The sequence below is a fragment of the Camelus bactrianus genome, chromosome 3 (genome assembly GCF_048773025.1).
Source record: "Camelus bactrianus isolate YW-2024 breed Bactrian camel chromosome 3, ASM4877302v1, whole genome shotgun sequence".
Taxonomy (NCBI): domain Eukaryota; kingdom Metazoa; phylum Chordata; class Mammalia; order Artiodactyla; family Camelidae; genus Camelus; species Camelus bactrianus.
In genome coordinates this window covers 97,037,458-97,059,544 of record NC_133541.1, presented here as the reverse complement: position 1 = coordinate 97,059,544, position 22,087 = coordinate 97,037,458, and the positions used below count along the sequence as shown (strand labels likewise).

Sequence of the window (22,087 nt, the reverse complement as noted above, 5' to 3'; positions counted from 1 at the left end):
TGATTATGGGGCATGCTGAACACACTCAGCACCGTCTCAAGTGCACGGAGGAGCTCTGGCACAGCAGAAAATGCAGTTATTGATCCCAAGGAGACTGTACACAGAACAACGTGACGTGTTATTGTCCCTCCCTAACACACACACTCAAGCACGCATGCATACTCAGTAACACAGATGTTTCAAGTAGATGTTCCACACTGTGCAGTTCCTACACTACCTGAAAATGTTCTAAGCCAGTGTTTTTCCAATTTTAATATGAATGTCAATCAAGTGGGGAACAGACTGTTTCAGCAGCAGGTGTGGGCTGGGCCTGAGTTCTACCTTTCCAACATGTTGCCCCACGATGCCCATGCTGCTGACCCATGAACCACACTCTGCTGCAAACTTCTAAACTCGCAAATAGCTTTACATTTTTCTTGGGATAAAGATGAAACTTAACATGACTGACAAGGTTCTGCATGGTCTTGATGCCATCTCACTCAACAGCCTCCTCCTCCCTCCACACCCTGCCTTGTTGTTCCAAAGCACTGGCATTGGGCCTGATTCCATCCTTTCTACTAGTCAAGTGCTGCTCATCTCAGGGCCTTTGCACATGCTGCCTATTCTGTCTGGAATGCTTTTTCTCCCCTATTCACCTAGATAAATGCAGATCTCAGCTCAGACACACTTCTTCAGGACAACCTTTCTGCTCCCCCTAACTAGAACAACTCTCTCCATTATCCACTCTCATAGTACAGGACATTTTTACCTTCAATCTGGTGATAATCACCTGATGTCTCTCTCCCTGTGAGAGTATAAACTCTATCAGGGCAAGGATCGTGTCTGTTTTTCTCACTGGTATGTTCCCAGCACTAAGCACACTGTTTTTTGCTTTCAACTTCTAGACTTTAATTTTCATAGAAATGGCAATCCTCACAGTAGGTGTTTCAAGAAAATGAAGTCCCTTATCCTCCAAACTGCCCTTCTGGGGCACTAGGCTGGGGACAGGAGGTGAAATGACGTTACCAGTATTTGGTAAGTAACATGTTCCTTGGCTGCAGGATGAGACGTGGCTTTGTGTTGTTTCATAATGTTACTGATTAATCCATCTCTTCAACCCTCAAAAGAACCGAGGACAGTTCTGCTTCTTCCACCTCACAGCAGTTTCTTGAAGGCTTATCTGACTGCCCTCCACTCACTACCCTACTAATGGACTAGAAGTTCTTTCTGTACGGAAATCAGGTCTCTCCTTATTTCTGCTACTATAAGTCTTATAGACACAGTAGAAACTTAGTACCATAGGAGGCTAAATCAAATCTGTAAACATGTTTAGGAAAACTTGTGGCCCATGGGAGTGTACAGCCTGGCCCACTACTATCTTCCCTAAGATTGCCATGATAAAATTGTGATAATTTGCCCTGTGGTTATGTGAGTGACATAAAATGTCATGTTTCCTTTTTGCACTGGATGTTGGAAAGCTTAGCATCAACTTCTGTGCAAGTGTATCATGATTTACGGCGAGAATTTGTTAAGCCATCTCAATTTCTTTTCAGATCGAGGCAGGATATAGAAGTGGTAATAAATATTTAGTGAGACGCCTATTAATGCTCACAATTACTAAATGCTCAACAAGGGTTAATTCTAATTCTCTTTACCAAAAAGCAAGTTATAGTATCTCGTCTTAAGATGAGAAAAAAGAGTGATTATATAACTTATCCAAAGTCAGAGATGCCAACTCTGGTCAAGACAAAGAAACTGCGGCCCAGAGAGAATAACTAGCTAACTCACGTTTACTTAGCTGATTAGTGACTATATTCAATTCCTAAAACTGCCACAATCAATTACCACAAGCTCAGTGGCTTAAAACAACAGAAATTTATCCCCTCAGAGTTCCGGGCACTAAAAGTCCAAAAACAAGGTGTGAGTAGGGTCTTGCTCACTCTGAATCTTTCTGGCTTCTTTCTAACTTCTGGAGGCTCCTGGCAACCCTGAGCATTCCTTCGTTTGTCGCTGCATTACTCCAATCTCTGCCTGTCTTCAAATGGCCTCCTTTCCTCCGCATCTCTCCTCTTCTTTTAAGGATTCCAGTCTTTAGTATGGCCCCTCAAATCCAGTAGGACCGCATCTAAACTGAATTAATCACACATGCAAAAACCCTATTTCCAAATATGGTCACGTTCTGAGGAGACATAAATTTGGAAGGTACACCCCTCAATCCACTACAGTGACTGAGCTAGAACTAAAACTTAGATCTAGTTTGAGGCAATGATCTTCACACTACATCCAACTAGCTACCTCTGGAATCCCTTTGCCCTAGTGTTTTTCCCGTGATGCCTCACACCTGACGGGTCCTTTCTATGGGCAAGATGACTCTGGCAAACTTTAAAGTTATTCTGGCAGCTTCTCTTAAAAGTGGACTGGTGGTTGATTTTTATGGAAGAATTGCTGAATAGTCAATTCAGAGATGTAATTAGTGGGTTTAGGTTTAAAAAAGAATTACGTTTTGAGAAACCAAATATTCAGAGAATAGAGTTTGGTTTAGTCAACACAGAGTTACTACCCTCGCAGCAGTGGCCTCTTCATCCATAATCATTTCCCTCCACCCAGCATCCAAGCCCCACTGGCGAGAAGAGTGCTTACCCTGCAAAATATCCCCTCCCTTGCAGGGCCAGAGCAATGCTGCCTCCCAATTGCTTGTTTGATGTTAACATTATTCTGAGAATTACATCTCGTCCAACATGATATTTTAATGAGCCTTTGTCTGTTCTAGTTAAGTCAGTTGATGCTGAACTAACAAAACACAGGAATGGGGAGAGATGGTCCTCAGTGATGTTGGCTGTTTCTGTAATTCCACAGATTAGAATAACAGTTCCCTTAGCCTTGCTGCTCACCCTAGCAGTGACAAGTTGCACATTTTGAGAATATCTCTGAGAATGTTCTTTTCTAAGTGCAATTCCTCCTTCTTGTGATTTGGAAGGTGGAGGGAGGCAGGGTGTCCACGAAGGCTCCTTGTCCAGGACCTGCATGAATCAGCCACGTTACAGGACAGGAGGAAATGGGCTGCCAGAAGAGACAGGCTGGGTAGGACATGTATCAGGGTTCTGGGTCAGCTAGAGAAGGACAGCAGGAGGCTGATGGAGAGAAGCCAACCTGGCATTTCCTGGACCTGACTGCAGGGAGGCAGCCTTGGGACAAGGAAAAGCATTGTCAGCTAGTGGTTAAAAGTCAACTAAGGAGGTTCGTATATTCAATCTGCTAACCTTCTCTTCTTTCCACCCTCCTCTTGGCCTTGATGACACCCTTATTTCTTCTAGGTGACTGGTCTCTTTCCTAGGTGACTTAATCTCCATTCTGATCTGATTTCTTCCGTAGTTCTTGGCCTCTGGGTGATATTTCTTCATGGGTAGGTCTTGGCAGCTCCATTATGAGACTCATCAACCACTTACATTTTACTGTGCATGTCAGATCCTTGAAAGTAAGCTCTGCTAAGCAAAAAGTTGGAAATTACAAATGGAAAAGAAAAAGTATGACCTTTGGCCCCAAAAGAAAACTTTTCGACACAGGGAACCAAATACTGGTTTTAACAATATTGTTTGGGGCCAGGAGCCCTTCAGTAGACATGCAGAAGGAAAGAAAAAAAGAGAAGAAAGAAGAGAAGAGAAAGAGGCAAGGGGGACAGAAAGCAGGGTACTCCAGAACATCATCAATGTTTTTCAAGCTGATTGGAAAGCCTGGGCCCTCTGAACAGCTCTGGTGGCGTCTAAGCAGAGTTACCAAGAAGGTCAGCAAGTTCGTGTGGAACAAGCACGTTGCAAGAGATAATTAGTCCAATGATTTAGACTGTGGGTTCCAGGGTCAGAGAGACTTTGGTTTGAATCTCTGCTTTTCCCCATTACAAATGTGTAAACTGGGGAAGATTTTGAACTTTGCAGAGGTCTGCTTCATCCTTTGGAAAATGGGGAAAATAACAGACTGTGAGGGGGAGATTAAATGAATACCTAATACGTGGAAAGAGTTCCAAGTATGGCACTAGGGAAAATGCCAAGTCCATGGGGTTTTACACTATTTGTACCCAGCAGTGTGCACCAGGGCTGGGAGGGCTTTGGGTGACCCCCGCCCCTACCCAGAAGTACTTGCTTCCCTTAGAAGGACCCGGCACAGGTTCAAAGCACAGGTTTAAAGGCATGGCTGATTAGTTTCTGTTTCTGAGGCCCTGCTTCCTTCATCCTGAGGATTTACAAGCTGCCTTCGTTCCCTTCCTTTTGGCCCTTCCCACCTACATACACTGGCAGAAGCAGACGCCTGCGCTGTGGGCAGGCACGTGGCAGGAAAATGAGATTTCCTGATGCTCTTGAACTTCTTGCCCAGTAGCTCCAGTGATTCTGGCCATTGCCAACTGAGTCTCTCTCTTGATTCGCCGGCTTCTCCCGGGCTTGTTATTCTCATTCTTTTGTAGTCTTGTCTTCTGCCGCCCAGCAGTGATGCTCCACAAACGCAGTTGGGGATTTGAGATGACAAGCCAGGTGAGGCTGAGGGGATCATGTTTGTTTGAGCTAATATTGTGCTGGCAGGTCAGAGACTCAGGGGGTGGACAAAGGAGTGATTTGAAAAGCGGCAGCCTTCCTCTTTTTCTAAAACTACTTGCATTTCTTAAGCCAGGCCTCTGAGGGCCTGGGAACAGCCTCCTTTACAGACCCCATCAGTGATTCACAAGGGCACCTGTCCTAGATTTGCTTGGCTCTGTAGCTGAAAAGGGTAGCGAGCAGAAAACTAACTTTGGAACAGTTAGAGGGTTTACCTCCTGACACCAGCATACATTTTCTCTTCTAGCTGAGGACCAATTATATAAAGAACCATATGGAAAAACTCCACTGGGAAAGAAAGAAAGAATGTCTAAGTTTAGATCCAGCCAGCCAGGAGGGGCCGGTGGCATCCAGGGATGCCGTGAGTATTGGCCCGATAAGGAGACGACTTGAGGAAAGGGGAGTGACATGGGGCTTGACATTTCAGGACACCTGAGGTCCAGTTTAGCTTTGTCCTAGATCACTTTGTGACCCTGGATAAGTAGGTCACACGACCTCACCGGGCCTCAGTTTCTTCATCTGTGAAGAAGAGGACTGGATTTAACAGTCTAGGTCCTTATAGTGTAAACACACTCAAGGCAAAGGTAACGATGCAGCTGGCCAGAGACAGGTGAAAAGGGAATCTGTATTCACAGGGACCTTGTTTTAGATAGAATATCACTGAAATTCTGTGCATTAATAACCCGATTAATCATAAACTTAGAGGGCTCAGTTCTAAAAAACAACTCCTCCACTCAGAAGTGTTACCATTTGGTAATAGGCATGTGTCTTTTCAGGTGGGGGATACACAGAAGCCACACTATTAAGAGCTCAACTCTTTGGGGCAGAAGGAAGAGCAGGAGCGTGCGCACGCACGTGCACAAAAACCACCCGCACCCATAAGTATTAATCCAAAGATGGACTACTTTCATCAAACAAAAATGTCTTAGTCAGAGACTACTGATAGCAAAGAACAGCTCCCCAACTAAATTAGGACCCCTTTAAGGGCATTCATGCTAAGGAGGTAATCTCCCAGGTGCCCGTTGGCAAGTCGCTGTCTATAGCTGTGGAGTCTGTGCATTTGGGTATCTGGAATTTTTTTTCCTTGTTCCTCACCCTCCATGGACTCTCACCCAGCCTGGCTGCCTATGCTTGCTGCTCAGGTCTGCTCTTTCAAAATACTATCTAGGATGGAGGGAATTCCCAGAGAATAGGGCTGCAGGCAGAAGCACACAATTCAAGAAAGCTTACAAACAAATTAACAGACATAGTAAACAAACTTATGGCTAAGGGTGGTATGGGAAGGGATTAATTGGGAGTTTGAGATTTGCAGATACTAACTAATATATATAAAACAGATAAATAATAAATCCATACTGTATAGCATAAGTAACTATATTCAATATCTTGTAATAACTTATGGTGAAAAAATATGAAAATGAATATATGTATGTTTATGTATGACTGAAGCATTGTGCTGTACACCAGAAACTGACACAACATTGCAAACGGACTATACTTCAATGAAAACATATATACATTAAAAAATACGAACAAACAAATCTCATCAGAGTGGGTTAAGCCCTTGTGAGAGAATAAAGGGCTATTTTCTAGACAGAATATAAATCATGGAACCTAAAAATAAACAAACAAATAAATAAATAAATAAATAAGGGGAAAAAAAGCTATTGGAAAAAATACAGCATACACAAGAGAAAAACCTGGAACCACTTTTTTGCTTCCCTACCTTCTGGTCTATCCATCCCCTCCAAAGGGGAAACTACTGATGGGCAAGGCAACAATCCTGTAAGAATGGAGCAATAATGAGCCTAAGACTTCCTTCCTATTGAATCTCTAGGTCTCCAATCTTATTTCTCAAATAGGACAAAAACCACATACCAAATCCCAACGGACATTCCAGAGACAGAGATATTCAAACTTTTTGTCTTTTTTCTCATCTTCCGAAGCCATGTATCATTTTCAAGTAAAGAACCACCCCTGTATTTCCATGTGGAAAAAAAAAAAACATTATCAATTAAATAAACTTCTTTAGATTGCCTACTACATCCTGGCAATGCCTGGCACTGGAGAACGAGACAATTAACAGGCTCCTGTGGACTGGTGAGACAGACAGGGTGCACAGGGAATTCCAGCTCAATCAGCAATCATGATAATACACATGTGCCTGGTGATTTCGCCTCGTTCCTCACAGGGCTTTCACAAAGCCCATGGTTGCACTGCCTGCTAGAAATACATTCAAATGTGACCAGAGGCAGGCTTGGAGATTAAGATGAAGACAAGAGAGCTCATTTTCCCCAGTTTTCTCCACAAGTTCCATCTGTCCTTACCACATGGCAGTCTTCCTCCCAATACCCACGTACGGCTTTATCCCTCTCTGAAAACTTACCTGGAGCGATAACTTATCTGCTGAAGGCTTCTATGTTATAACAAATATAATTTCACTGGAATGGATAACCTCTCAGATCCATTCCACCTCTGAGATACAGGGTTTCTCTGGTCATAATGCATTATCTGTGTTTACAGGAGAGTGCGTTCCCACTATCCTTTATCTAGGTTTTGGAACTGAAAGTCCACATTATCTTTGTTTGCTTTTTTTTCTTTTTCTTTAATAAAAACTGAGGTGCCAGTATTCACCTCAATAAACTGTAAAACAAACAAATAAAAAAGCTTCTCTGAGATGTCACATATCAGAGGCAGGGAGAGGACTCCAGGTGATGCCTAGGCTCATGGAGAGGACACCAGGTGACGCCCTGCTCATTGAAAGTCAGAGAAAACAATGCTGAGTGTAATCCCTTTGAGGAGTGCTTGAGAAACTGCTCCACCCTTTGTCACCTGAAGATTTCTCATTCTCCTCTAATCAGGCATATGATACCGAGAATGTGAATTTATTGGTCATTTTATTTATTAATTAGCAATGTATTCATCTATTTCAACGTTGCCTTGTACAAAGGAGTTTATTTATCCTCCACCAAGTATTTATTGAGTTCCTGCTGTGTGTCAAGCAGAGTGTGGGGCCTTGAGGCTAGTGTGTAGTTAGTCCCAAAACTGTAACACACCACATATAACACACTGTCCCTCTTTTCTGGAAGCTAGTGGAAAAAAAAGAGGGTTTGAATCAACAATGATCAATTATGATATAGATGAGGGAAGTGCAGTAAGGGGCACTATGAGAACACAGAGCAGGGGAAGCAACTTAGAACCTAACTAAGATGTAGTTCTGTAAGTGGTGTGCACGCACGTGTGTGTGCGTGTGTGAGAGAGAAGAGGTTAGTGAGAAATGGGGGAATTGCTGGCTTTGAGAGAGAAAGAGGGAAATGGGCCACTGTGATGACCATCCTTCCAGTCATGGTTCCATGAAAAACAAGTATTTTTGTTTTCCCTTTACATAATGGGAATCATGTTCTATGAGTTGTTTACTGACTGGCCTTTCTCATTGACAAGGAAAAATGGCTTGGAAAAAATTTGTGTCAGTAAGTATAAATTTACCACATTCTTTCTAATAACTATAGTCTATGTGTATCAACAGTTTAACTCTTCCTCTAACAATGGGCATTTTTCCCAATGTTTTCACATGAATCTTGAAGAAAATGTGTCTTTCTTTAGAATAAATTTTGAGATGCAGAATTTCCAGATTAAGGGGTATGCACATTTAAAATGTTAATAATACTGCCAGGTTGCCCCTGCAAAGGCTCAGATTTGAATACTCCAAGCAAGAGAGGATGAGAGTATCTGTTTCCTTAACAACACAGAATATCATCAATCTGTTTATTCCCAATCTAATGGATAAGAATGTTAGCTAATTGTGATTTAATTTTCATTTCCCTGATTACTAGTCAATGTGAACAATTCTTCCAATGTTTATAATCTGCTGGTATTTCTTCTTAATTGCCTATCTTTATTCTTTTTCAAGTTTTCATTTTTTGGCATTTATTGGTACTTTTTATATATTCCTAATATTAATCCTGCCTGTAATTTGTGTCATAAACATTTTCTCCTAGTCTGTTGCTTATTTGTTTTTCAAAATTTTATTACAAAAATTTTTAAACATTCAGCAAGTTGAAACAATGTTACTTATTTTTTAACTTCCCTTACGATGTTTTTCTATATACAGAGTTGAAGTTATTTTACCCATCTGTTGACTTTTCTTTTAACTTGTGGTATTTTGCATCCTTCCTAGAAGATCTAACTTATTCTACGGTTATCAAAATGTTCTCATTCATTTTAACCTAATATTATCATTGTTTTGAATACAGAGCTTTTTACCTCATCTTAGTTGTATTTTGGCAGTGGGGGTGGAGACTTGGGGAAGGCCCAGCTTCACTCAGTTAATGATTTTGGGACAACCAGCTCTCAGTTTGAGAGGAAATAGTTCATTCTCTTTTTACCCCTGTGAAATTCCATCTTTCCCATAAGCCAAATTCCTGTATGTACATGGAACCATTTCTATATTTTGTTTTATTCTGGTGATCTACTCATTAATTTCCCTGTTGTAATTACTCTGTCTTTATGGTATATTTTGATATGTTAGGTCAAGCACATCCCTCACTGTTTTCTTTCGATTGTTCTTTATTTATTTATTTATTTTTTCTAAAACAGCTTGTCTTCCATGTAAACTTTATGAACAGTTTGACAGCTTCTATGAAATATCTTGTTGGCATTTTGATTTGGAATTCACTGATTTTTTTGAAGAAGTTATGGAGTGTTGACACCTTAGCAACCCTGGATCTTTCTATCCAGGGTTACTATGTGTCTTAGTCTTGTCTCTTTAACCCTGAGAAGGAGGCAGCTCTGGTTCTCTAAGGGGAATACGCTTAGTCTGCACCTTGGATGACTGCCTTGTCCCCCAAGACTCAGCATTCTTCTGCTCTCTAAAGTAGAGAAAGAGGAACATCTCCCAGCCTGATAGAAGTCATCCCCTCTCCCTGGGGAAGAGACAGCAAAGAGTTACCCACTTAGACTGAAGCCAGGGTGCCACAACACCTCCTGTGCACGTCTCTGGAGCTCATCCAAGGTGGCAGGGGCTGCTGGAGACGCTACACTTTAGTCTCTCCGTGTCTGACAACTTGAGAGGATGACCACTGCTTCACAGATTCACTAAGGAGAGCGGTACCCTGTGGATGCTTAACTCAATTCGTAATAAAATGCTTGCACTTCTCTCCCTATTTGCCAGTTTCATCTTGGCCTAGTTCCTTTGGCTGTTTATCTGTTTATGAGGAAGGAGGGTTTGTAGGAATTTGTAAGAACTTGCTCTCTCTCATAAACTGTTCTCTGGCCCCTTCTGAGATGCTCATAGAATCTCTTTCATCATCCAACTCTCTTCTCAGGTCTTATATGTATCAGGTCTTCATAACACCCTACCTCTGTCCACTTCAGTCTAACGATATAACAGAATATGAGGGTGGGTGTGTGCATGTGTTACATAATTTTTTAACTGGCTAAATTTTAGAAGCATATGTGGAATACTATAACTAAGAGCACAGATTTACAATTATTCTATAATAAGGCAGTGCAGCCTAGTTGAACAAAACTACTCATCTATGCATAAAATAAAGAAGATAAAGTCCACAGCCAGAAAGACAGGAATCCTGGTCTATCATGCAATATTTTGACCCAGAGTTCCTCAAGTCACTGGACTGACTCATGTAAGAGTCAATGCAAAGACTCCAGATAAAGGATCAATTCAGTTTAAACCATTGAACAATGATTTTGAGTTAGCTCCAGATCATCCCAATTTTATTTCAAGGAGTGAGAAATAAAATCACATATATCAGGGTAAGGAATCAGACCTCACATGAAGATATGGCTTTAGATTAATGGACCTTAAAATTGGGTGGGAGTCAGATTCCACATAGCACCTTACATGAATACAACTTATGGAACCAGACAGAACCTGTTGCGCCCACCAGGAGGAGAAACCAGATGATGTACAATATAGTAGTTAGGAACAAGGACCCTGAGATGGACTGCTGAGTTCATGCCCTGGGTCCACCCTTTACCAGCTGAGTTCATCGGGGCAAATTAATTAAACTCCCATGGTCTCGCTTTCCTCATCTGTAAAATGGAATTAATCATTGTACCTATCTCACAGAGGTTTTGTGAAGATTAACATAATCTATGCAGAATGCTTAGAATGGTACTACCTTATTCACAGCAAGAACTCAGGTTAGTGGTTATTATTCCGTAGTTAATGTTAGCTATTCTTCTTCCACAGTTATCACTTCTGGACAGGTCACAAGACTCAAGTTGGACTCCCAGAATGTAATGGTGCCTGGTTTTTTGTTAAGACTGTATTGTGACCCCAGTAGGTATTAGGATCCCCGTAAATACTCCTGTACAATACACACTGCACACTGCCCCCACAGATCACAGGTAATGATTGGTTTACGGCACTGAGAGGACAGATTAAACCAAATACAACTGGAGATTCTCTGCGAATGAGCCCCACAAATATCACATCCACATTTGCTCGCTTGGAATGGCAGGGGGCCTGCGATGAGACGGAAAGGATGCTGCACAGTTTTCTAAGCTGTGGGAGCCTTCAGATCAGGTGAACTAGGAGGCAGTTTATTACAGTGTTGTCAGAATCTTTATCTGGCTGGCTGTCTCAGCTAGGGTATCACCACTCTCAAAATCCCTTTGTCACATTTTCCATTTCAATAATGAATTGCTAATTTCTCTGCTCTCTCAGGCTAAAGTCCTGTGTAATTTTCTCATTCTCTAATTGCTCTTCTCATTTGACCCTGTAAAATAATTGGAAACTTGCCACAGTGCTACCAGAATTTGAAAAGTGAGGCAAGATTCTTTCATTATAGAATTCATTCCAGTCAGCCAGATGGTGTGGTGGGGCCATATGAAAGTGCGATCAATGAGTTATAGGAATTCCTGGGATTCAACATGGGACATCTCAGCTACAAAGCTGGCGAGATGCTCTCCAACTCAAAGGGCTGCCTTGACTGCTGGTCACAGGGACGCACACAGAGGATTTCACTGCCTAATGGCCACTTAAATCCCAATTTGCATGGACCTTACGTTACCCTCAGTTTTGGTTGTGCTGATGGCTCCCCTGGAATGACTTGACCTCATCTCCTTTCTGTCTTCCCATTTCCTCAACTACCCTTTTACTCTTTTCCAAATGCTACCTCAGGAATAATAAGCCTTGCTATCTATCTTTATTTTTTCCATTACTTTCGAAGTTATCTTTTATTGATGCGAATACTGTCAAACTCTTATCATCAATATAAAAATATTTTAAAGTATAATGGAATTTTACCTACACAGTATATTGGAAAATGCGGAGCAAATCAGGGAGAACATTTTAATCCCTGTTCAAATAGTATTAATTAACTAATCCATAGTCAGATATAGAGCAAGAAAATGAGGCAGCTATGGCATGGATTATACACAATAAACACCTCTGAGAAAAACAAAACCAAGCCCAAAGTCCCTTATCAGGTAACAATTTGTTGATTGGAATTGGAAATACCTCACTTTACAATTTAACTGTAGAAATAATCAAGAATGTAATGTGCAAAGTATCATTAAAATCATTTGTCCATCATTGCAAACTCACATACTGACTGAACAGAAAATTCATTTTTTCAACGTATTTCTGGCATTATTTGACAGCATCTCATTGTAAGGTATATATCTACACAAACAGATTGAAAATACTCTGTTCAGGAATAATACACATGAGTATGTGAAATCTTCAAGGGATACTCAATCTTTAAGATATTTTCTTAACCCCCAATTATACCTAAAATTTAGGTTACTGTTTTACACAAAATTGACTAATTTCACTTCTAAAACCATTTGTCTGTCCTTTTTGCTATCAATGCAAGAGAAAAAACAAATACTGGGAAGAAAAAAAAAAAAGGACATGGAAATAGATGAACTAGACAATCATCTTCTGAAAAGTTGATTCTAATTGACATCTTTAGACTCTAATGATGGTTCACAGCTGGAACAGAACATTGTTAACACCTTGAAGTAGCCCCATATTTCCACCTTGGCACATATTCAAACTACAAGGAAATGGTACTTATCCATTTAGCATTTCACACAAGTGATACCTTTACATTGTTGAGTAATTATATACATTTCTCTAGGACAATAAAAAATTGGAGTTTTCAATTTTGATTACTTGCTCAAGATGTAAAAATTCTTTCTCCTTTACTATTTTTTTTCATAGCCACTTAGCTTCTCTGATTACAGACTTGTTTTTGTTTTCCACAGGAGTATGCATTTTCTATAACTCATACCACAACCATTTCACTTTCTCACTCTATACCTGTTTATAAAGTAGCCAGTAATATTTACGCAAAGTTACAAGTGCCTTTCTAATTTTCCAATTCACTTTCACCTTAGATCTGTATTGTTTTTCATGATTAAGAATAAAAAAAAAATTACTGAATACTGAGCTGAATTTTTAATATTGCAACATAGTTAGCAATATTTCAGTGTATTATTCACTAACCTAAGAGAAACAGACATTTATTAAGACATGTTTTTTCCCTTATAAAAGTATATTTGTAAGGCAGAAAGACATTTTACTTGGCAGCTTATTGGCTTGGTTCATAAATTTTAAATAAATTGGATAAAAATAAATAAACTTAAAAAAAGTTCACCCATTTCTCCCACCCCTCAGCACTCATCTCTGGCAACCACCAATCTATTCTTTGTATCTATGAGCTTGATTTCATTCATTCATTCATGTACAGATTTCTTATACAAGAAAGATTATATTGTTATCTTTTGGGGGTGCTCACTCTAAACACCACATAGATATAAACTCACTGGTGGTGCAGAGGGGAGCACCACCCTCTATTCCCTGATGTATCTAGAACAGGCCTGGCACAACGCACGTGATCAATAAACACCTGAATTATGAACGAACAAATGAATGAGGCTAAGTACTTTACATGGACTATCTATCTTGCTGACTCCTACAGGAGTCCCATAAGGTACTCTTATCATCCCCATATTATACGAGGAAAACAAGGCTTAGCTAAATTAACTTACCGACAGTCACACGGCCAGCAAATAGAGCCAATGGCTCTCAAACCAAGCTGTCTGATCCCAGAACCCAAGCTCTGTGCCTCTCCACTATGTAGTCAGTCTCCGAGCCCTGTCCACACGGTTTTGAGCTTCTCACATCTGTGCTAACCTGTCGCACAGGATTTATCAGGCCGAATTTCAGCGGACTGCTTACGTGTGTAACTCAAATCACAGTGACATGCATTCCAGCAGCTCTTCTATCAGGAAATGGCCCCTTCCACCTGTCCCCTGGCTGATGTCCAGAGGGGCCCCTCACGGGGCCTCAAGTCTGAGCACACAGGGCCTTCGTTTCTCTTACCCCTGCTTCCATCACCACTGGCCTCAGAGGACTCTCAGTCCCAGTCCTGTCTACCTCTCCATGAGAGGGGACCTGCCCTCCCCTCCACTGCCTGCAGGAGGGCATGGGCCAGGTGTAACTCTGAAATTTTACCAAAGTTTCAAGAACTATGACAGAGATGTGTAACACAAAGGAACAACATTCAACTGCTGGGCAGCAAGCTCCATCTTTGGGGTTTCTCATCCCACTGTCTCTTTAACTCTTAAGTGAGTGGCTTCCTTCTGGCAGGTTAAGCTCATCTCCCCCCTACCTGCCCCTAAATCAGGACCTCCCCATGTCTCAGAGTTGGGGTCAGATGGACCCTGGGAGGGGGGAAGGCTGTGCCTTACCTCAATCTACAGTCTGCCAGCCCAGTCACCTCCTGTCCCAGATGACGAGTGGTACTTGTTTTCTATCCATTCAGGATTCCCTCCATCACTAGTCCGACCCTAAGGGCCTAACACCATACCAGAGACCAACATCCATACATCCCAGAGTTTGGGTTACTCGGTCTCAAGACAAACAGTCCAGTCCAGGCAGGGCCCTGAATCCAGGTCAACACTTTCCAGCCCATCCCCTCCAGCTTGAATCTCCTCGCTGCCCACTTAAGTCTCTCAGACAAGCTCTAAGACCCTTGAGGGCAGAGTTCCCCTCTTCCATATGCCTCGTCCCACTCCCAGCACACAGATCTCTGGAGACACTGGTTGTGGGAGCTGAAAGTGTACTGTCTCACTACTGTCTCTGAGCCCCGGACAAACATTAGCTTTCTGCAGCAGAACACATATGGACTCAGCAGCCTGGAGCTAAAGGAATCAATCTGAACATTTAAAGCCCTGGAGAGAAAAAGCCTCTACTTCATGTTGCCCTGAGGGGAGGTGCCAGGTATACCCTTGGATTCTGGACACGACGCAGAGGACAAGATGTGGAAAAGACAGGGTTGACAGAGCTCAGTTTTACTGTTCTCTTTCCAGTCTGTGCTGACAAGACAAATAATGGCTCTCAGACAGTATTATCCAAGGATGTGACAGAGGCAGACTCAGGTAAACAGACAGGTTCAGGCTGAAACTCTGATTTCTCTGCCAGTTAGTTCATTTGAGGATACCAAGGGACCTGCTCTGATTTGTGCAAAGGGAAAAGGCCAGTGTGGTCAACATGCCCGCACTGCATGTGAATTCTTTAATCCATTTGGCATGCACAGGCACTACCCAAAAAAATCACAAAGGAGAATGGAAAAGGTGTTTGCCCTTTGCAGGAAAATGGGTTAGAAAATTAACTATGGAGATGTGACCAACCTGAGAATCTTCTAGATATATTTATTCCATTGACTCAAGAGCCATTAGAGGGTGTTATGGGTTGAACTGTGTCCCACCTAAAAAAAATCATATATTGAAAGCCAACCCCCTAGGACCTAAAACAGTGACCTTATTTTGAGAAAGGGTCTTTGCAGAAGTAATCCAATTAAATGAGGTCACGAGGGTGACTAATCCAATATGACCTGTGTCCTCACAAAAAGGGGAAATGTGGACCAGAGATACACACAGAGGGAGGACGACATGGAGAGATACAGGGAGAAGACGGCCATCTTCAAGCCAAGGAGAGAGGCCTGGACCAGGGCCTCCCTTCACAGCCCTCAGAAGGAGCAACCCTGCTGACACACTGATTTTGGACATCCAGCCCCAGAACTGTGAGACAGTCCATTTCTGCCATGTAAGCCATCCCGCCTGTAGTGCTGTTACAGCAGCCCCAGCAAACTCACAGAGAAGGCATCTGGGCACCGCCCGTTTATATCATTTACTGGCTACTAACCCAGACGGTGACTAGATGTCTACTTAAGGGCTGTGACTTTCTTATCACATCGCCAATAAGGGGCCTCTCCTGGCTCTCAGGGCCTGAGGACTGTTTACACTTAGTACATAAATGGAAAAGGCCAATAAACCATGAACACACACTTCACAACTAATCACCCCAAAGACAGGCAGCCTTTTTCAGATTTCTCTTTTGCTCCCTCTCTGCTGGAAAACTCAACACAATCATTGCTGACCAGATGGGATGCCCAATTTTGGTACTGCCTTGGCTAACAAACATCACCCTCCACCTGGGTTCCCGCAGTCAAAGCCAATCAGATACCTGAAATAACCTGCTGCTTGTGGCCCCTGTGTTGACCACAAATGAAGGGCATGATGCTGGTCAAAGGCTGTGCATCATACCAGCCTTCTGTCCCTCCAGGAGTACCCAGCTCTTCGATAAGACCCATCAATGCATTAATTTTTGTGAACTGAACTGAAGTTGAATTAGGCAAAGGGCTATCCAGACATATTTGTAGACAAAAGGGAAGAAATCCTTGGAGAGAACGAAGCTGCAAAAGCGAAAGGGAGTATGGATATGATTAAGGGCACACAAGAAAAGGTTGTCCTGGAAAGGATATTTGCCATTTATTGAGGCTTCCTATGTGATAGGCCTCAGCCTATGAGCTTTATACTCACCACAGAAGCCTCATAAAAAACCCTGTATTATTATCATTTTGTAGAGGTGGAAACCGAGATGCATACAGATTAAGTGGTTTGCTCAACATTATGAAGCAGGTAAGATAAAAACAAAAATGTCCATCCATTATACTGTGCTACTGTCAATGGAATAAAGCAGTCCCTCTATTCCTTTTCTTGAGTCAGCAGGAAAGAAAGTAGGATGAGATGAAGAGTGTCTTGGGTGATGCTCTCTTTGCTCCTCCAGGCCCATCTCCCATTCCCCTTCAGCACCCTGCCCCGTGCCCAGGAGCCTGACCTCCTGTATGTTGCTTCAACATGCTCTCTTGCCTGCTGGCTCTGGTTGAGTTACGCCTGCAGTGGAAGATGTCTGTAGTTATCTTTTGCAGTGAAGCCAACTGCAGATCAGAAGACAGGAGGAGAGAGATGCTGGGGTGTCTTGCCTCGCTTCTCTCTCTATTGGGTGTCCCACAGGTTGGCTGTGTCCCTTTTCCCCATACCAGTTCCTATCCACACCACAGAGCTCCCTCTCCAGTCCTGGAGACTGCATTCTCCCTCAATTTTTCTTTAAACCTTGACTGTATCTTTGTCAAACACCCCCTTATCAAATTCTCCCTAAGTTATCCAGCTTGAATATGCCATATTTTCACTGCTAGGACCCTGACTGGTACAGAGAACACAAGCTTTAGGCAGGGAAGAGAAGAGGCTGTTAGGGAAGGAGGCCTGCGATCATCCCTGAGAGAGAGGGCCGAGGGTGGCAGTGGGGTCCCTGGCAGGGAAGGAAGGTGTAGAGAGGTGCTGCGGGGCTGGGGGAGGAGGGTCATCTAGACTGGAACAGGGATCACACTGAACGGTGCTGCCAGGCTCTTTCAGCTTCTGTAGCAAGGATTTGAAATAGAACTAATCTGCCTGATTCCTGGGCGTGTTGAGTTCAAGAACAGAAACAGAACAATGTGCACCAAGATGGTAAAAGGGAAGAAAGATGTGCTCCTGGAAGCTGAGGTTCTCCTAGTCCAGCAGAGGAGCCAGGTGTGAAAGGAGACACCTACAGCCCAGGACGTCACGCACTGTAACACCTGGTAGGTGCCATGACACATGAGGCTGGGGTAAGCCTCAAGTCCTGAGTAAGGTCTTCCATGTCTATAGACTCTGGACTCTGCTTCAGTCCTTCAGATCCTGTGACTCTGGGCTGTGGCATGAGAGAAAGCACATGCCTGACAAGTTTCAATGGTGTCTGCAGGTGGCACTGAGGGTGACTTTGGGGTACTGTTAGATACTATTTTTGCTAAGCACTTGGGGACTCCTTAATCCTACCCTGCCAGTCAACTTTCCTCCCTCTGAAGTCTCAGAGAGAGAGGCAAATATGGGGAAATGCCTGGCAAAAAGAAAACACAGCAAACACAACAAAACGATGTATTATCAGCAGTGGTTTTCGCCTCAGACCCCAAAACAGAGAACTCTGGTAACCTGGTAGGTATCTTTCTCCTAAGCCAGTTAGGTCTAAACAGCTATAGCCCAAAGGCTGGTCCAGTATAAAACCCATCAACACGAAGAATGCAACCAGAGAGAAGTGACAGCACCAGAGAGGGTCCCAGCCCTCAGCCCGGAGCCAGCCTGGACCTCAGCTGATGCAGACTGTCCTGGGCCCGGGGCCAAGCTGGAGAAAGAAGAGCATCCAGAGAGAAACAGTGACTGGCTGAATCCACAGGACGGAGCAGACCTGTGTCTGCCTGGCCCTTTGCCACAGGAAGGGAAGCAGCTAGAAAGTGAATCATGCCCATGTATCAAGTGTCATCTCACAGCAATTCTACTCACAGGGTCCTAGAAGCTACTTTAAGTACTCTTCCCTGTGAGTAGGGAAGGAGGAGGCTTGAGAATGTCCCCCGCAATGTCCCGTGCCCCTTACTCTCCCCTGTGACCAGGTAGCTCCTGACCATGCTACCCTCCTACAAATAACACCCAGACCTAAAAAAACACCACAAAACAATGATCCAAAGGCATCAGTAGGTGACAAAGATCAGGCAGATTCTCAAGTGGAGATGTCAGTTCTAACAAAGGAAAGGCATCAGGAGGTCGAGATTTTTGTGGGGAGTTTTAGCCTGAGGGCAAGCTGAAATCAACACTCCATGCAGCTAAAACTCCAGCAGAAACCAGAGAACTGAGGTGGGACAACCATGGCTGCTGGACAAGTGAGGGGGGCACTCAGAAAGGACAGAGCCCCAAATCCTGTGTTTAAACGCTGCCCAGGTCTCTGGTTGAGCCCTGAACCATGTACACAGAGAACAGACTGGAACAGCAGGAACGGATTAAGCTGCTGCCCAACAGACAGAGCTTGCCTTCTGAGCCCAACCCAGTGCACTGTCTGCTAGGGAACAAAAACAGAAACAAAAAACATTCTTCTTCAGATATAACATAATCCAGAGTCTCTGCAAGTGACATTCACGAGGTCCAAGACACAATCCGAAACTACTTCACATGTGGAAATTTAATAGCATCAGACCTGGTCCAGGAGAGATGGTGAGGTGCAACAGTTCTCAAAGTGAGGGGCCCTGGGACACTTTAAAGGTCTACGAGGTCAAAACTACTTTTACAATGCTAAGATGCTATCTGGCTTTTTTCCTTTTCATTCTCTTTCAAGTGTACAAGTGTACGGTAGAGTTTTCCAGAAGCTACATGATGTGTGATGTCAAGACTGACTGAATGTAAAAGTAGATATGAGAATCCACTTGTCTTCTACTAAGCCAGACACTGAAGAATTTCACAAAAATGTGGAACAATGCCCGTTTTCTTACTAATTTTTTCTAATTTTGAAAACAATTTTTTTCATAGAATTATAGGCTTTTATTGTTATTTTAACAAACCAATAGATTATTTTTTTAATCTCTTAGTTTTAATTTCTGGTAAATATAGATAAACAAAAGTTCTTTGGGGTCTGAGGTAAGTTTTAAGAGGTTAGGGGTTCTAAGACCAGAGTTTGAGAATTGCCAGTGAGAGGCAGTTACTCTCAGACTCCAGCCAGCATCTGCCTCACCTGGGGAGCTTGTTAAACCAATGCTTCACCCCACCCCTTAAGTTTCTGATTCAGTAGGTCTGCAGTGGGGCCTAAAAACTTGTGCAGATCTAACAAGTTCCCAGCCGATGCTGCTCTGGGGCCCACTCTGGTAAAGGCTGCTTGGAGCACAGACCAGACCCCGGCAAGACCAAGGAATTCATTTCCCATCCCAGCTGCCACGAGTGTTGCCTGCTAGACGGCTTACAGCTGAGCCCCTCCTTGGGCATTGCCCTGGGCAGAAAGAGCTGCCTGTCCTACAGGCCACCTCCACTCCAGGGACAGCACATCCCATGACCGGACGTTGTGGCATACAAAGACCTGGCCCTCTGCCTCAAAGCAGAACAGCGCTGGAGAGCCCACACAGTGTTGGGGCTCCCCAGGGGATCAGCTGGGGCCCTCATGGCACCTACATCACAGTTTAACCCCTCCCTCTGTCCAGTCTGCGGCCATCATTCCCTCCCAGAAGTTGTTTCCAACAGCGTCCCTAATAAACACACATCCCCATTTCAGAGTCACCCTGACCCCTCCGACTGCCCAACCCCCACCACAACGCCGGCAACAGACCTATAGCAAGTGGAATAAAGGACAGACCTGTTTGCAGCCTCTGGAGTCTCCAATCTCTCTGACGGCAGAGTGGCAGTTCTAACGGCCAGACTTTCTTTGCTTTTTGGTACTTCTGAGCAAGTCTGAGGCTCAAGTCTCTAGTCTCGGGAGTGTGGTTCTCCTGCCCAGCATTCCCGTTGCTGGGCGGAGTCCTGGAGGGATGGTGGGGGCAGTGATCAGGGTTAGTCAGCTGACAATGGGGCTGAAGCCCGCCCACACCAGCTCCCAGGTGCTGACCATTACATTTTTAGGAATTTTCCAAGCTAGCTGTTAACACAGCTATTTTAAACATCAAATTATATCAATTTATGATTAAATAAATTTTATTAAAACAAAGGTACTATGTATTCAAAATGTATCACTTTATATTTTGCTACTTTTTACTATCATCTTTGCTCTTAAGCTTATTTACATCTACAGCATCTCTGTTGTCCCTATGGTACCATTATATATTATTTTCACCTACAGACATACTAGATAAGCTTGAGAGCTTAAATATTGTAAAATGTAGCAAGATAGTGAGGGAAAAAGCAAAGTCAAATGGCAAGGAGGTAAAAGAGTTGCTAAGCTCTATGAGAAAACAGCCAGTAAGGGGTTGAAAGTGTATCTTCCAGCTCAGGTCAGAAACAGCCCATTTCAACAGCTCTCACCTGGAGACCAGCAGAGGCACTATTCCTCTTGCTGTTTGCTGATGACAGCTCTGTGCCTTCCCCACTAGTGTGGTTGGAATTATGATCTCTCATCTATTCATCTGGTCCTATCTATTCACACCTACTTCCAACTCCGTGCTTAGCACCAGAACAGGGAGGACACGGCACTGACCCTGGATAGTTCAAGTCTCGTGGAGACATATACACACCTCATAAAATGCAGTGACATGTGCACATTGTCATAAAAAGAGAACCTCATAAATGTCTGTTGAACAGAACTGGAAGCATCAGGTGACGGATGGTGTACTAGGGAAACCCTCACAGAAGAGAGGACATATGAGCTATGTTTTTCCAGAACACCAGGGATCTTGCCAGGTAGAGTGCCAATTGGAAAGAGTGTTATGGGCAAAGGCACAGAAATAATTCAGGATACAGCCTTTGATTTTTGGTCATGGGGACTATGTAGAGCTGCCCACACTCTCCCCTGTTCCCTGAAGACCACATGTTGTCTGATCTGCATTAGGTCTGCAGGCATCAGAGGGAGGCAGCTGGCTTATGTGGGAATCACAGCCCTGACTAAGGCCATGCTCACAGGCTCTTGTAAGCCTCTGAGCTAACTGGACAGGATTTCTGTATTTGTGTGCTCTCACATCTTTGTATGATGATTCAGAGGTTTTATGATTAATCTCACATTGGAAGGGGCATCCAGGAACTGACTCCCCTGAAAATCTTCCAAAGGTAGGATTTACTTCTTGTTGGGGATGGTTTAGACAGATCTGGTAGGTGGAAGGTGTTGAGAGGGTATCACAGTGACCTGTAACCTTTGCTGTCTGATTCAAGGATCAAGTCCTGAGTTTGTCCACTGACCTTCAACTTGGAATAATTGGTTCAGATGGATTAAAATCCTGGCAAAGGTCCTAGAAGCTCCAGCAGCCTGTGTTTAAAAGTTCTTCCATTTCCTATACATCAAAAGAGGAGGTTACTGTGGCACTGAAATCAGGATATAGAATGGGTCCCTCCAGACTTCTGTGTAGTCAAAACTTCGAGGCTTTTCTCTGGGACCAAGAGGCTTCAGTGAGCAGCCAGGAGCAATGGACAGACAGCACACTGCAGCCAAATGAGGACACCCTGTCTCAGCTGTCACATCAATGGGGAAGACTGACAGGTTCCAAGCTGGCAAGTCCTAAGCCTTTCAGATATATCATATCATAATAAACGTGCTTGCGTGTCTGTCTCCCTGGTAAACCTGCCAGCTCCTAGTGGGCTGGGTCTGGTTTGCCTCTGGGTCCCAAGTGTTGGAGAGATAGATGAATGGATGGATAGATGATCAATGTTGTCCTACAGGAGCTCATTTTGAAAATCGC

General features: G+C 43.5%; 1 long non-coding RNA gene across 1 annotated transcript in view; it reads right to left on the bottom strand.

Moving 5' to 3' along the window:
• The window catches only part of LOC123613256 (uncharacterized), a 128,109-nt gene extending 106,424 nt beyond the window's left edge, over positions 1-21,685 (bottom strand). The window contains exons 1-2 of the long non-coding RNA XR_006720608.2: positions 21,591-21,685; positions 20,062-20,225 (exon numbers count right to left, since the gene is read on the bottom strand). This is a non-coding gene — a long non-coding RNA (uncharacterized LOC123613256). The remainder of the gene's footprint in view (positions 1-20,061; positions 20,226-21,590) is intronic.
• Positions 21,686-22,087: the final 402 nt, after the last annotated feature.